This window comes from Sparus aurata, chromosome 3, assembly GCF_900880675.1.
Source record: "Sparus aurata chromosome 3, fSpaAur1.1, whole genome shotgun sequence".
Classification (NCBI taxonomy): domain Eukaryota; kingdom Metazoa; phylum Chordata; class Actinopteri; order Spariformes; family Sparidae; genus Sparus; species Sparus aurata.
Window position 1 is genome coordinate 14721162 of NC_044189.1, and position 15685 is coordinate 14736846.

General features: G+C 44.3%; 1 protein-coding gene across 2 annotated transcripts in view; it reads right to left on the reverse strand.

Annotated features, from left to right (window-relative positions):
* The window catches only part of atxn1a (ataxin 1a), a 102572-nt gene that overhangs the window by 26833 nt on the left and 60054 nt on the right, over positions 1-15685 (reverse strand). For both annotated transcript variants that reach the window (XM_030411873.1, XM_030411875.1), the window contains one exon: positions 8765-8880. The gene's annotated coding sequence lies outside the window, so the exon portion shown is untranslated. The remainder of the gene's footprint in view (positions 1-8764; positions 8881-15685) is intronic.

Consider the following 15685-nt stretch of genomic DNA (forward strand, 5'->3'; position numbering starts at 1 on the left):
ACGCTCGCAGCCAGCGCCAGTCACTAAGGAAACTGATGAAAGGCTTCTATATATACACACACACACACTTATATACATATCACAGACTTTTCTCCCCTCTCCCTCTCACCCACACATACAGACTCTCTCACTCTCTCAGTCGCCCCCGCAAACTTCACACACACTGTGGTTATGACAACAGTAGCCCTCCACCCCCCTCACCTCCACCACCAGCCACCTCCACCCCTTTCCCTACACTCTCTTTACCCATCCGTCTCCGTCTTCCTTCTCTGTCGGCGAAAGTCTCGACTCTCTTGTTTATCTGTGTCCTTCCATCTGTCTCTGCGAGTGTGACTGCGTGTGTGTGCGCGGGAGACTGTGAGACATCAGGTGCAGAGCCATCTAATGGTCACACGCCGAACACACCCATGCATGCAAACGATCACTGCGAGGTTGGCTTTCACGAAAGGCACGCCCTTATCACAACATCTTAATCACACTATACCTATGTTCTCCTCTTAGCCTATTATTCGTACCTTACCTTTTGTAATCATTCCATAATCAAACAGTGCCCTCTGAACCGCGAAGCATTCACACACACACACACACACACACACACACTCTCCACAAATATCTTCCACTTCCCGTCCGTATCCTTCATCTTTTCTCACAAACCCTCTGCCAGAGTTGTGTTAACTTGCTGGCAGTGTAGTGCGCTACTTCAGCCCAAGCCACATCCCATTCACAAACCTAACTAATCCACACACACTATTAGATCCCTGCTAGTCACACACACAAAGAAGTATGCATGTGTGTGTGAGTGCAGGATTAGGGAGGGACTGGAATGGATGGGCAAATCACTGCTAAGCTCCTCTATTGCTGTATAATCCTACTGAGTACACACACACACACACACACACACACACACACACACACACTCACTCACTCACTCACACGCAGACACACAAATGCGTAAATATAAAACATGCCTTCAGACTTGCACATGCGCAAACACCAACCGATGCTGTCTCGCTCTTTCAATTTCACACAAGTCCAAGAATGCGCACACACACACACACACATACACACACACACACACACACACACACACAAACAAAAGCAGTCATCGCAGACATTCAGACGCACAAATATGCAGGCAAATGTCCAACACACTCATTCAAGGGCAAACACAGACATAAACACCCCAAATATTATTTCAAAGACAATATATAATCCTGTTCAGAGAATGTGTGCTGCTGCACAAAAGGGAGTGAGAGAGAAATGTGGGAGGGGAGGCAGCCGCTGAGAGAAAAGAGAAGAGTAAAAAAGGCAGAAAAGAGGATTGAGAGAAAAAGGGGGGAACAGATAAACGTAATTCAAACTCCATTCATCGTTACACCATCCGCTCATTCATTCTTCCCACACAACTACCACCGCTTTGTCCGGTGCTCCAGCATGAGAGCTTGACAAAATGAAAAGAAATTGGAAAAGTGGCATATGGAGATGTTGCAAGTCGGTTTTCATTAGTAACGACGATAGATCAATTAGCATTTAGCGACGCGCAAAATAGGCCACTACATTAATGTTGCTTTTCATTGGTTATTTTAAATAAATGTAAAGAAAACTACAACAACGCTCCTCCGAACAGGAAGTTTAGTATCTTAAAGATATTTCACATTTTGCACAAGTTAACATTGATTTTGAAAATTAAGTTAAAGGCTCACTATGTAGCATTTTTCGAGCAATATGCTCTTCTTATTCTCACCCCAACCTAAATAAAAATAGAAGTCGGTTTTGCTTTATTGTTCCCAATCTCAAATATTAATTTGTGGCTTTAAAGAAGATTCTTAAAACTCCTGCTGGGTCTTGCAAACTACTATTCTGAAAACAGTTGCGTGGTGCACCCTTAAATAGAACCAATGACTACATGTAGGATTTTTGTGTGATTATAGCTTCATTTTATTATTCAAACGGAATATTTTGTCTGAGGAAAAGTTGGATGTCTTTGTTGCTTTCAGCTTCTGACAGCAGAATTAGCATTTATCTAATTATTATTTCTCAAGTATTGATTAATCATTTGAACTTTAAAGAGTCCGAAATTGGTTAAGAAGTTGTGCCTCACAATTTGACGAATGACCTGCACTAAAATTTGGATTTTTTAAAGTTTTACATCTCATACCTTTAACGAGCAAAACATGACCCCCGTTGTATAATGACGTCCATAAATGAAGCTTTATAATGCAACACGCCCATACGCCAGCTTGTCAGTTACTGACAGGACAAGCTATTCCTTTAAATGGATGGATTTTTCTTCCGTTTCTTCAGCTCGCACAAAAAGTGAACTAACGATGGTGATTTAAAACAAATCCTCTTTAATGTTTATCACACCTCAACTCCGTGCTCCCTCGATCTTTTAACGTGAGTGGGCCATGGTGAGAAATACAAGCAGCCAACCGGACTCCGGTGATGTAAGCGCGATCATTTCTGCGGTTGAGGACGGACAGACAAGTGTGGGATGTGCGACTCTCAGGGGCGGCAGGGAGCACGGCGCTAAACAGGCCTGTACACGCCTGTGGAGACAAATATAAAGCGCACACAACTGTGGACGAATGCTGCTGTATTTACCTGCACGTGAGAACAGAATAAAAAGAACAAACACTGTTTTTGTTCCACTTGATGGATCCTGCATGTGGCCACGTCTAGGACATGGAACCCTACTTTCGCGTGCGCTGAAGGTGAACTGCCCGGCTGTAATGGGCATAGGCAGACAGACTGGCACTAATTGGCACGAATGGCCATGGCGGTGGGCATTGTGTGCGTGAAGGAGGGGTGTGTGACTGCTCGGCATGTGTCCTTGTCGGTGAATAATGTGTTCCACCTTTTCAGAGGACAAAAATGTCACACAGGCAGCAGCACTGGTTGAGCAGCACGCAGACACTCACAGATCATCAAAGGCCTCTGCTGCTCTACACAAACACACATCGTACCCCCCCCCCCCCCCCCCGAGACTCGACAGGACACAAGCACACACACTGTACACACCGCAGCTATACAGAACTCAGCCGTCATCCAAACAAACAAATTCCACAGCCACACACCCACACACACATAACACACACTCCACAGGTGTCTGCATGCTGCCCAGCAGTGTCTTCTCCTGAGGCCAGGAGCTGCATGCTGAACACGACAATAAGCTTCGAATAAAAAACACAAACTCATGCATGTCCATTCACTCTAGACAATGAAAAAATATATAATCATGCTGATTGCTGTCGGACTCCCAGAGGGGAAAATGGCTCTGGTCAATTGGGCAATTTCTACAGAATGAAGCCTGTGCCGTCTGCGCTCTGTTAGCAAAGGGACGATGTTTACAACACCTCAGAATAAACTAGGGAATGAAGCATTTTACATCTGCACACACGCTTCATTGTTTCTCTTCTTTTCTTTCGTCTATAGGCCTTTTCACACTGGAATGCAGAGACTCGCCACCTCCATTCATTTCAATGAGGGAAGGGCGGCAGAGGGGAAGCGGTTTCGACCGCGGCGCTAGGGCTAAGAAAGCAGTTAACCTTGCTTGGCCAGTCAAGTAGAAGTGGCTGGACGTTGTGGAAATACCACGCATCGCACGTCAGAAGCAAACATGGAGGAGCTGATAATGTTGGTTGTACTCGGAGCTGTACAACACGGCACTAGCCTATTCATTTATTGTTTGGTTGATTGATATTCACATTTTTTATTTTTCACTCCCCAATATCAGTTTCTGTATCGGCCCCCCCAAAAATTAAACATCTGTTGGATTCCAGAAAGAAGCTAATATTGGCTGGCAATACTGGCCTGGCAATGCATTGGTCGGACTTTGATACACCATGTTTCTCAAATTGTGTCTTAATCACACAATTCTGTGACAAAATCTATGCTTTTAATTCAATATAGACTTCCCAGTGTCTCCTAAATTAACTAATCCGCTTGCATATGGAGGCCACCGTTAAAATATTCACATGCACACTCTGAGCGTCTGTGATGGAGTCCAGGGAGAGCAGCTTCACTGATCTGGAGGGAGACTTTTGCGGGGAGACAGACTGACTAACAGCACAGGCGTCTCATCGCTGGTCCGACTACTCTTTCACTTCGTTTCAACATCATTATTTTCAGCCCTTTTTTCATGCACACACACACACACACACACACACACACACACAAACACACACACACAACGCGCACACAAACACAGATGAAAGGAAATTCCATCTCAGTGACATTTTCTGGGTGGGCCTTTTTCGAACTAAGGAAAGACCAGCTAGCGTGCTCGTGTATGTGTGTGTGTGTGTGTGTGTGTGTGTGTGTGTGTGTGCACGTGTGTTCTGTTCAGACGAAAGCCGAACACTTTTTGTGCTCAAAACTCTTTCGACATGCATGCAGCTGTCTCGTGGACTGAAAATAACATGTTTTAGAAGATGTGGCAATCTCAGTCAAACAAACACACACACACGCGCGCACACTGTCTTCGTTGTATGCATTCTTACAAAACACAAAACCCTTTGACCCTGACACAATTTCAACACCCAATTTTAGCCATGTGCATGATGATATTTTGACAGCAGTTATGTAAGGATTTGCGATGGATGGGAGACAGAGAGAGGGGAACTGTGCGAGGAACAAAGTAGGGAAGGAGGGGCAGATGAAAAGAGGAGAGCAGGAGAGAGAGAGAGAGAGAGAGGGAGAGCAGGATAAATTAACAAGAAAATGATGGAGGAGCAGGATAAAGATGGAGAGAGACAGTGATGTCACCTTCTAGTGGCACTGCAGTGAGAGGGACAAAGAAAAGGAGAGGGAGAGCGAAAACGAGTGAGACGTTGAGAAAGACACGCACGAGATCTATTAGCTGATAGAAGTCATGCAGACAACCTCCCACTCCTTAGGCAATTGATTTGAGGATATTGTGGTACTGTACGTGTGTGTGTGTGTGTGTTAGTGTGTGTGTGTGTGTGAGAGAGAGAGAGAGAGAGAGAGAGAGTGAGTGACAACTAAACTCTGGCTTTGGGCCTGGAGGCATAATGTAGTACTACCAGAACTCCCTCTTTTGAGACTGCACTTAGTCTTACTCCTGTCAGGATGTGTGTGTGTGTGAGTAAGCACGCATGTGTGTGTGTTCCTGTGTGTATGCAGGCCTGATAAATGCTGTATTGTGAGGACCGAGATTTGCGATTTGCAACCTGGAGTGAGAACATTTAGAAAAAGTGAGGACATTTTTGGGCTGTCGCTTGCATTAAGGATTGGGTCATTATTAGGTTAAAGGTGCAATATTTAAGAATCTTAGCAAAACATTTGAGTGTTTTGAGTGTGTTAGCATGCTAACAAGCTATCACTGTTTCATCCCACCCCAAAGGTCCTGTGCTAGAAGGGTAAACACCAACATATACCCGGAGATCCGAGCTCCTGATCCTGACTGCTTGCTTGCACGGCTAACTGATATGCTATTGTGTTATTGCTGCCCCCTATTAGTTTTGACTATGAATTTGACAAGACTCCTGTTCTCACATGTTGCAGCTCCAAGGCTGCAAAATACTTGGGGCTGAGCTGCATCTCTAAGTCTTGTTCACAAGCGGCAGGAAAGTGGGGATGCACAACCCTCATCCATGCTCATGACTGTAGGTAGCGAACGAAAGAATGAGGTCACGGATACAAGTGGCCGAAATGAGCTTCCTCCGTGGGTTGGCAGGGCTCAGCCTTAAAGATAAAGTGAGAAGTTTGGACCTCCAGAGCGAGCTCAGAGGAGAGCCGCTGCCCTAAACGAGGCAGTTGAGGAAGTTCGAGCATCTCATTAGGATGCCTCCTGGGTGCCTCCCTTTGGAGGTTTTCTGGGCACGACCAACTGGGAGGAGATCCTGGAGCAGACCCTGAAGTCACTGTAGGGATTGTCTCTTCTGGCCTGGGAATGCCTCAGGATCCCCCCCCCCCCCCCCCCCCCGAAAAGGAGCTGGAAAACATTGCTGAGAAGAGGGATGTCTGGAATACCCTGCTAAGCCTGCTGCCATCGTGACCCAACCCCAGATAAGGGAAAGAAGATGGATGGATAGGTCCTATAGAAGGTCTGGAATCTGTGTGTGTTTGTTCTAACGTAAGTCAGAGTGGGTCCTGCTCACACAAGGCAAACCATTACATTTGAGGGTACAATCTTGCCATTTGGTTATTTGAAGGGTTAGCTTTAGCATGCAGCGGTTATGGTTAAGCCCTCCAAAGTGACAGAAACAAGTTTGTGTATTTGCCTCTGTGTGTGAGTGTTTCAAGAGGACAGCATAAAGGAATGCCTCGGTTCAAGACTTGCCAAGAGCACTTTTCCCATACGCCAGAGAGCCAAGACTTCCCCAACCAGCCAAGAATAGCACCGTCTCTCTCTCTCCCTCTCTCTCTCCCTCTCTCTCTCTCTCTCTCTCTCTCTCTCTCTCTCACCCCCCCACACCCACACAAGCGCTCACACTTTTTACTCTTTGGATTAAATAAGAAAGAGTGTGATAGTGTGAAGAAGGGAAGTACAGCTTCACACACTTCAGTCGGCAAGAGAAACAGAAGGAGGTACATTTTCTGAATCATTATACTTGGATTCCAAACCCCGGAAGACACTGAAAGACAGGAGTCTCAGTATCAGATATGAGCTTTGGCGACATGTTTTTGATCGAAATGTCACGCTCATGAAACTTCAGAGTTGAACTGAAATGAACTCGGGGGCAGACAGAAGGAGCGAAAGAGAGAAAGCGAGTGAGAGAGGAAGACACGCAGAAAGAAAGAGAGACAGGGAGAGTGCAGCATTCGACAACACACAGACAGAGATTCCAGCAGAGTAACTGCAGCTTTCTCTAAACTGTCTGCTCCCTGTGGGGTAAATGAGAGTGCTCTCTGCCTGTGAATGTGTTTGTGTGTGTGTGTGTCTGTATGAGTGTGTGTGTGTGTGTGTGTGTGTGTGTGTGTGTGTGTGTGTGTGTGTGTGTGTGTGCGTGTGTGTGTACACTTAAACAAGCAAGTCTGTTTAAGACGAGGACCAGAGTGCACTGCCTGCTCCCACTGGCACCAAATGTTGAGGCAACAGAACAACAGGCAGCAACATTGTTTCTACTCCAAAAGCATAGAAATACTGTGCAAGAAAAACAAAACCATCATTCACAAGAGCGAAAGAGTCAGGAAGTTTTTCTAAAAAAAAAAACTGACTAAAATATGAATGACTTATCTCTGCATCTTAAATGACTTCAACCAGCAAAGGATGCAAATATATTGTCAAGCAAAACTAATCATCTTGCAGCTTCTCTACAGCTTAGGCCATTGCTCAGAAAACTCACTCACTGTTAATGCCTGTGCCGTGCAATAATGAAATGTTTTTAATTAGTTTGCGAGGCATATCATTAGCTCATATCTGGACAGATCAGTGCTGCCTCGAGACATAACCTGCCAATTAGCATCCTGACACCCTTGTAAATTCAAATATTTGTTTTCTCCTCTTGGTGGAGGTGCGGTGAGTGTTTGTTATTGCATTTCTATGTCTACTGTTAAATGCTCACAACAGCGATAAACAGACATGCAAGCGGAAAATAACTTCAACTGGGGGAGAAACTTGAAGAACTTTGTTTAAATGTTTGTTCTCGTGAAATGAGAGACGTTCCACCAACCAGAAGGTCTGAGTTCAAATCCTTGACCTCAAGCTGAAATGTCTGCGAGCCAGATAATCGCCAGCAGCTCCAAAGGTGCAATTCTGCAGCTGACCCTGTGGTTTTATTTCCCCACAGAAGGGGAGAAAGTGAAAAGAGAATTTTTCCTCTGGGGATTGATATTACCACAAGAAAAAACCGCATTCATGCTGGGAATAATCCACAGAAAAACTTAAGGAGTCGTGGCTCGCGGTTTGCTGGTAATATGAAGAGTTGCACATTTTTTTATGTAGAGATTCATCAATGAACAATTAGATACCCAAACACACACACACGCAATAAGCATAAACAAAGCAATAGAATACAATACTCCCCCTTCATCGGGCCTCGCAGTAACATTATTTATAGGGTGTTTGTTCGCGCTCTCAGCACTGCCAATAAGGCCTCCTTTCTCGCAGGAAGACCCCTCACTTACTTGTTCCTGAAGGTGTTATGCAAGAAAATATATGGCAGCTCCAACAGAGAGCTCAAATGCAGGCTCATAAACAAACACACTGTCACTAGGCAGACTTACCCTTAACCTAAAAATGCCTCTCCTCCAAACACAACAAAGGCAAGAAACTGACTTTTTATTCCTCTGACTGTCGTTTAACCTGAATACAGAGGAGTCGGCTCCCATATTAGTTCGGTACATTCATTATACTGCATTTCAGAGGAGGAGGATTATGAGAGTAAGTCGCAAATTTGAAGCAAGTCATACAGTCATGACGTGCCGTGGCTCCAGGCTACAGAGAGGAGGACCCCGGTTCTTTCCCTGCGAGCTGCCACGTCCCCCACATTAAAGTCAGACGCACTTTACTTAACGTGCATCTGTGCTGCGGCCAGGGTGACAGGTCTATCAGCAGAACAAGGCTCTTGGCCATGTAGAAAACACAGGGCAGAGAAGTCCTTGATGCCAGAACCAATTACGTCAAATCAAACATGACAGCCAGACCAGCAGCTTTTTAGGCTGGATGCGGTGAACCCCAATTAGAAGATACGGACCCCCCCTCGATTAACAAAACTAGCTTGCGTAACAAAAGACAGCTGCATTAATTCAAGTTTGATGATGCATACATGGCACATGTTAACAGCAGGGGCAATCTCACCTCATTCAACACAGCTCCTCCGGACCCCCCTGGTTTGTCAGCAGGTGGTACAGCCCATGGAGAGGGTTCCAGACTATCCCAGAATGCGGTGTGTCGACTCAGGCACTCAGCACTCCCTGGTGGATGGAAACAACAGCAAAAGTTGAAAACTAAAGAATGGAAAGGACTTTGACACATAACCATCAATGTGGGATTTTAACATCTTGCCTCAAGGGAGCTGGGGCAACAGTAGCTCTGATTACATGGACAATATTTCTTCTTCTTGTTTCTCAATCTGACTGAAATGATTCTTATTAGAGATTCCACATGAACCATTTATATGCACGACACACAGAGGTAGTTTGTTTCCTTAACTTTAATGAGAACATTTAATGTATTCATGGGTGACAATATTAACATTTCCAGCTTCATTGTTCTTATCAAACACTTGTTTTACTAACTTGTTTCGAGCCTTTTGACCATTGAGGCGTTCAACAATCCATAAATCTTTTAAAATCGCCAACAAAAATGCTGCATCAGCCACAGACTAGGACTGTTTTATTACTGTCCTTCCCATTTATATGCAATATCTTTACTTTAACTCAAGTGTGTCATATTTACTCAGAGATTTTGTGTTCTTTTTACAATACTGGTCTTTCATATACCAAAACCATAATACTACAGTGATTTTTACTGGTGATGAGAATAATGCTGGTGCATCTTATTGACCTGAAAAAGGGTAGACCTTACCGCACAAATAAATACACAAATTTCGACAAAATGTATCCAAAAAATATAACTGCACACGAACACATACAAATGGGTCTCAGCCTGCATACACACTGCTTTGAAACATTTAGTCGAAAGATATAAAAACCCAACCGCCTCAATTTTAACAGCCTTTTTTTTTTTTTTTAACATTCCTGCCCCTTGTTCCTGTTGAATGTTTTTTTCCAGCCCTTTGAAACTTTTCCCTCTGTAGCTTTCATTTCTTACCGGATACAAAGAGCGTCATTATTTAAAAAAAAAAAACTGACATACAAATGCAGGTCATTATTATAAGCCAGGTCCTGTCAACAACTTGCATGCATCTTTAAAAGACATGAAATGTGCAACGAGCTGACTTAAGCCGACACCCACACACACCGGCATGAGAGACAGACTGGCTGATTGTCGACAGCGTGCACACACTCTGTGGGACTAATTAGGCAGGTTGTGGTGGAATGATGGGGATGTTACGGGGATGCGAGAGACATGTTCCCTGCTGTTAGTCAGCTGCAGTGCGTGTGTGTGTGTGTGTGTGTGTGTGTGTGTGAAGGTGTGTGGGATGTCAAACATCCTACTGACCCACTTCTTACATGTCTAAATATGAGGAAAGAGGTGGGTTTATGCGAGTGTGTGTGTTGCTGTCTAGCTTTGGGAACATGTCTTATTGCAGCTCGAGGAAGAAAAGAAAGGGAAAGTTACATTATGTTGCTGGTGGTGTTTGTGTTTTACATTATTAATAGTAAAATATATCACTCCATGCAGTTTTTCTGTTCTGCTCGGTGACTCTAATCTGCAGGGAATTGAGAGCTACGGTGGAAATGAGACACGATAATGGTTCAGTGAGGCTGATGCGTAACGAGAGAAAGGATCTGAGGAATGTCTGGTATGGCAGACATGGGAATATCAATAGGCTTTCAGAGTGCGCTATAGTATAGTGAGTCTGTATGCAGACTGGCTGCACGCAGATGCACTAAAGATGTTTGTAAGGCAGAAACAGGGGAAGGAAATATAGTCGTGTACTGAGGCCATGGGTTAGCAGACGCCAACTGGCAAACAAATCCATCATATGGCATTAAAAAGGCAACAGAGAAAGAGGGATGGAGGTAACAGAAGACAGAAGAGACGGCAACAAAGAGTGAGAAATAGCAAAAGTTTAAAAAAGAGAGAAAGAGCAGAAGAGATCCAGAGGCGGCAGGAAGGAGGACAGATGGAGTGAATAGAAAGGGATGGCGAGGTAAAGCAGACAGAGAGAAAAAGAGAGAGAGGCGATAGGAAGGCAGAGAGGGAGAGGGACAAAGAGAGAAAACAGATGGCGGTGGAGAAGAGGCAGATAGAAACTCGCTGGGAGGACAACACTGGCACAGCCAGCGAGGCACAGCGGGGAGGATGGAAAGCTGAAAAATGTCAGCGCAGAAAGGGAGGAGGAGGATGAGAGGGGAGGACAGAGCAGAGCGGAGAGAGAGAGGCTCTCAGTCCAAAACTCTAACAACTTTTAGGGAAAATAAGAGGACACCTGTCTTCAGAGATATCAAGTTGGAACATGACACCTGTTAGGAAAATACAGAACATGCTCGGGTTGAATATGTAGAAAAAGTCCTAGTACTTCTTCTGTGGAGCAGTTGGATTTCATTATGAACAAAATCTACAGTAAACATGAACCTTAAATTCTCAGTGCTGATATAGTAAATGCAATATAAATGTTTTTGAGCGTGATTAAGGCCTTCTCCTTGCATCAAACACATACCAGCTCCCAGTGCACACTCCCTAGTCACACACAGGACTAAAGACACTTCGTCTCCATCCATCACGGCCACTCCAGAAATCAGGCAGGCTAAATTAGTCAGGAATGCTTCGGTGTAAACCACATTAAGTGATCGGCTGATTGAATTGCGCAGCCCAGCGGTGCAGCCCGGACCTGACATGAACTGTGTGTGCGCTGTATGTCTATGTGTGAGTAAGTAAGTAAGTAAGTAAGTAAGTAAGTAAGTAATTCAATAAGGGATAATGTCTGATTACACACAGCCAACCATTCTGCCCTCCATATCGTCCATTAATTCCTGATAATGGATACCTTAAACAAGCCCGTACGACGCACTGGGGCGCAAATGTTTTCCCATAAGCTTGTATTGTGAAAGATGTTACCATAACGGTGGATACATTTCTTTGAGCGTCACAACCCCTGCAAAATTACTCATTTCAGTCAGACAATCATAATTTGATACACTCAGTCCGATAACATTTGGAAAGTCTGGAAGAGCTGGAGTATTCAAATCATTTGATCCACATTCAAGTTAGCTGGGAGCTAACCTGGAAATTCGGGCCCCACAATGTCGAAGACTCAGATAATTTTATAACTGGGAAGTCGACCTTTTTTGGCTTCATGCACCAAAGGAATGAACTCTAAATATGGTCAATTGTCAAATATAGAAATTAAGATAAAGAATTTATTTATACTTTCATGTGTTTTCGCAATCAAAATCTTACATTTTGGCAACACCTGGCAGTTTTACTACTCGCCTGAACAATCGTTACCCTCCAAAAGGTCCTCACACAATGGAAACATTGTTCATTCCTCCAGTTAATGGGACGAACCCTCTGGCTCAGCTATAAGCCAGAAAGCTAACATTAAGCTGGCAAGTCTGTATCTGTATAACTGTTTGTACAATTTGACGACATGTTTAACAAGAAAACTAGCTAGCTGGCCACATCACTGTCCCCGAATTAATATCAAGATTACACAGACAAATGTCAGTCCATGCGTGGTGTCGGCCACAGCCTGAAACAGCAAGATAAACAGTGAATAGGATGTGAGATGATTGCTTATGTGATACGAATCATTAGTAAGTTCGGAGGAATAGGGTGAGAAGGAGGCAGTGACAGATGCTATGGTTACTCATTGTAGATGTTGGCTGATACTCTGTAGCCAGAGAGTTTCACTGGAACTACAGAGTCCATTATCAGGAATTAGAGGAAACCCTTTAGCAAATCAGAATCGAGGTTTTCACAAGTTAATTCACCTTCCAAACAAACAAGTGAGAGCGTGTTCGATGCCACAGCACACGTGAATGTGTTGCCAAGTCTGCCTCAACCTGAACCTGAACCTGAAAAAGGGAGAGAGAGAGAAAAAAAAAGTACAGTCTTTTGTGTCCACGTCCTTAAATAAATGTGTGCTGTGATTAAGATGGAAAGGCGACAACTCTCAACATGTCTGACAAGTGTTCTCTGTGTGAGTGTTTATCTGTACTTGACTACACGCTGGCGTGATTACACCGTGATTTCTTCCGTCCACCCGCTCACTCTCCATCACTGTTTCAGTTCGGAGTGCTTGCATTCTTCCCATTCCCTCTTCGGCCGAGAGTAGTAAAAAAAACAAACAAACCAAAAAAAAAATTGTCCACCCGCAAAACCTTTGCCGACTGTACATGTTATGCCAAGCAGTGCACTCTTTAAAAAAAAACAAACAAAAAAAAAAAACTGGCTGTATGCTTTGGAACCACAAGTACAGGGTTTAAAGGCTAACATAAGCAAAATATTCCCCCAACAAAGCCTCCGAAGGTTGCATTAAATACAGAGCTCCAACTCTTGCTGGATAAATGTAAGGTTAGCGTTGACAGATGACGGAAACATGACAATGAATGAATGTCTGTCTCATCAAAATGCGTGACACGTGTACAGAGAGATGTGTGGGAACATTTCACAAACCTGCTCCTGTAGTACACACCTCGTCATTTACCATAAATATGACAATCACACTAGCAGGAACACACACACGCATAGACAAAATACTTTTGGAGCTGACGTAGTGTCTGACAGCTGTTTGGTTGGTTGAGGCAGAAGAATGCTTTGTGTGCGCAGATGGGTGTAAGTGTGTGTGCGTGTGTGTGTGTGTGTGTGTGTGTGTGTGTGTGTGTGTGTGTGTGTGTGCGTGTGTGCGTGTGCGGGTGTGTGTGTGTGAGGACCGGATGACTGACCATCATTGTAATGTAAGGGAAATGCCTTCCTCAACCACAAGCCCATTTTCCTAGACTCCAACATATCTGCCATACCACAAGCTGAGGAGTCAGCCCTGTGAAGATTCAAGGTGCTCAGAGCTGGGAGGAATGTTATCTCTGGTGCGCACATGTCTCGAAAAGACCAGTGTCCTTCTCTTATCGCCATCTTTTATCTGCCGCTCCATGCTCTCTTAACGCGTTGTTTGGAAGTGTGTACGTGGCAGCTGTGTGAGGTTCGGTGCCATAACAGAAATTCCTGCAAACTGACCTGAAACTATTTTTAATATCCAGTTTTTATAAGGGAGGTGGTTGGAATGGAAGGAAAAAAGATGGAGAGATCACAAGCCAGGAAGCGAAACACAAATCATTCGGCAAAGACAAACATAAAAGAAAGGTCAGCGTTTCCAGGTTTACAAAACTCTCTCGCTCTCCCTTTCTCATTCCACTTCCCAGCTCTTTCAAATCGAACGCCATTTATAGCCTGCTTCGCGAACCCTCACGCGGGTGACAATCGGCCAAAATTGCGATCAATCCCCACCGTAACAAAAAGAATGTTGCTACCACAGTACGAGCTAGCTGAGAGTGATCAACAGCCCAATGGTGCACTTCATATATATAAGTAGTAGTACTGAATATTACTGAATGGGTACAGATTTTTTTTAACTTCTCATCCAACCTCCTCACATCAAAAAACATATACGCTGACATCGATAGATCTGTGATAGGCCAACATTGGTCAATAGTATCTGCGATTTATTGGTCAAGCTGAACCAGACAGAATTTTAGCTAGATAGAATTACTCAACTTTGATGTGGATAAAGTAACGATGAACCATTAAATCTAAGGGGGGAGTAGGAAAATTTTTTCTGCTATCAAGACAAAAGTAACGAGAAGCTAGCCCAACCCTGCTCTTCAGTGAAAACCATGTATCCACAAAGCTGGCGACTACCTAGCTTGGAAGGATTAAATGTTCAATAAAGCTCGATAAAAGATTTCAACATAAATTAGATCATCTGAAAATGCACCAAGCTGACAAACAGAGCTGTTTCATCTTAAGATGTTACGATGACCTCATGCCCCTTCGGCTCATGTTCAGTGTTTTTTTACGTCTGCAGTACGGCAACTGATTGCTAATCCTGCGCTAACTTAATTGATCACGAGACATAATCCAGCTCGGTTTGGATGACAGTCAACGATCGATCACGTTGCATGATTGTTTGCTGTACTGCGATTCAATTATGACGCATCTCAACCTTTCACAGTTTTTACTAGTTCAGTCAATCTGCTCAATAAGTCGGCTGTAGTCTCTTCTTCGCCCATTATCAATAAAAAAGTTGGTTTAATATTTTCTGGTCAGCCTGGACCCTGATGTCTGATCAACCCAAGGAGGCAGCTGCTGCTTTCACTTGTTCCACACATTCAGAGACTCTGTCAACACCCTTCATGACAATGTTTAATCATAAGAAAGCAGGCAGGTTGTAGTGTCCCGTCTGAGGTTACACAACTCCACTTGTGGGTGGAGCACACACACGCACGTATGCCTGCGCACACACAAAGGACATGCATTCATTTGTCCCAAATAAAGACAATGGGGTAAGACAAATCCAAGGCTGCGTGTGTGTGTGTGTGTGTGTTTGTAAGCTTGTGCGTTAAGAGGGCATGCTGAGAGAATAGGAAGCGTGCTTTCTGTGCCAACCCTCTCCTTGGCAGTCAAACAAGGACACACGCACACACACACACGCACGCACACACACATACACACACACACACACACACACACACACACACACACACATACACACAGACACACACACAGTGCTGAGCGTTTTTAATTGGCCACTGATTTGCCAGTTAGTGTTCTTGCCACTCTCTTCACCTCACTGTGCTGGCCCCCTGCCCTACAGCCTGGCAGAGACACAGCTGGACCCGGAGAATGTGAGTGTGTGGAAGTGTGTGTGTGTGTGTGTGTGTGAGAGAGAGAGACATCCTGAAGCAATTTGTTTCACAAGAGTGAGTGTGTCTCTGCGTGTGTGTAGGTGTCATTTCAAACAAATACGCTTCGTGTTTTGCTTATGTTCGAGTGTGTGTAATTGAAGGAGGTTCGGTTTCATGGTAGACTCCTCAAACACTCTCAGGCTCTATGAAGTCACACATTGGAAAGATCTCAAATGTGGCTGATACT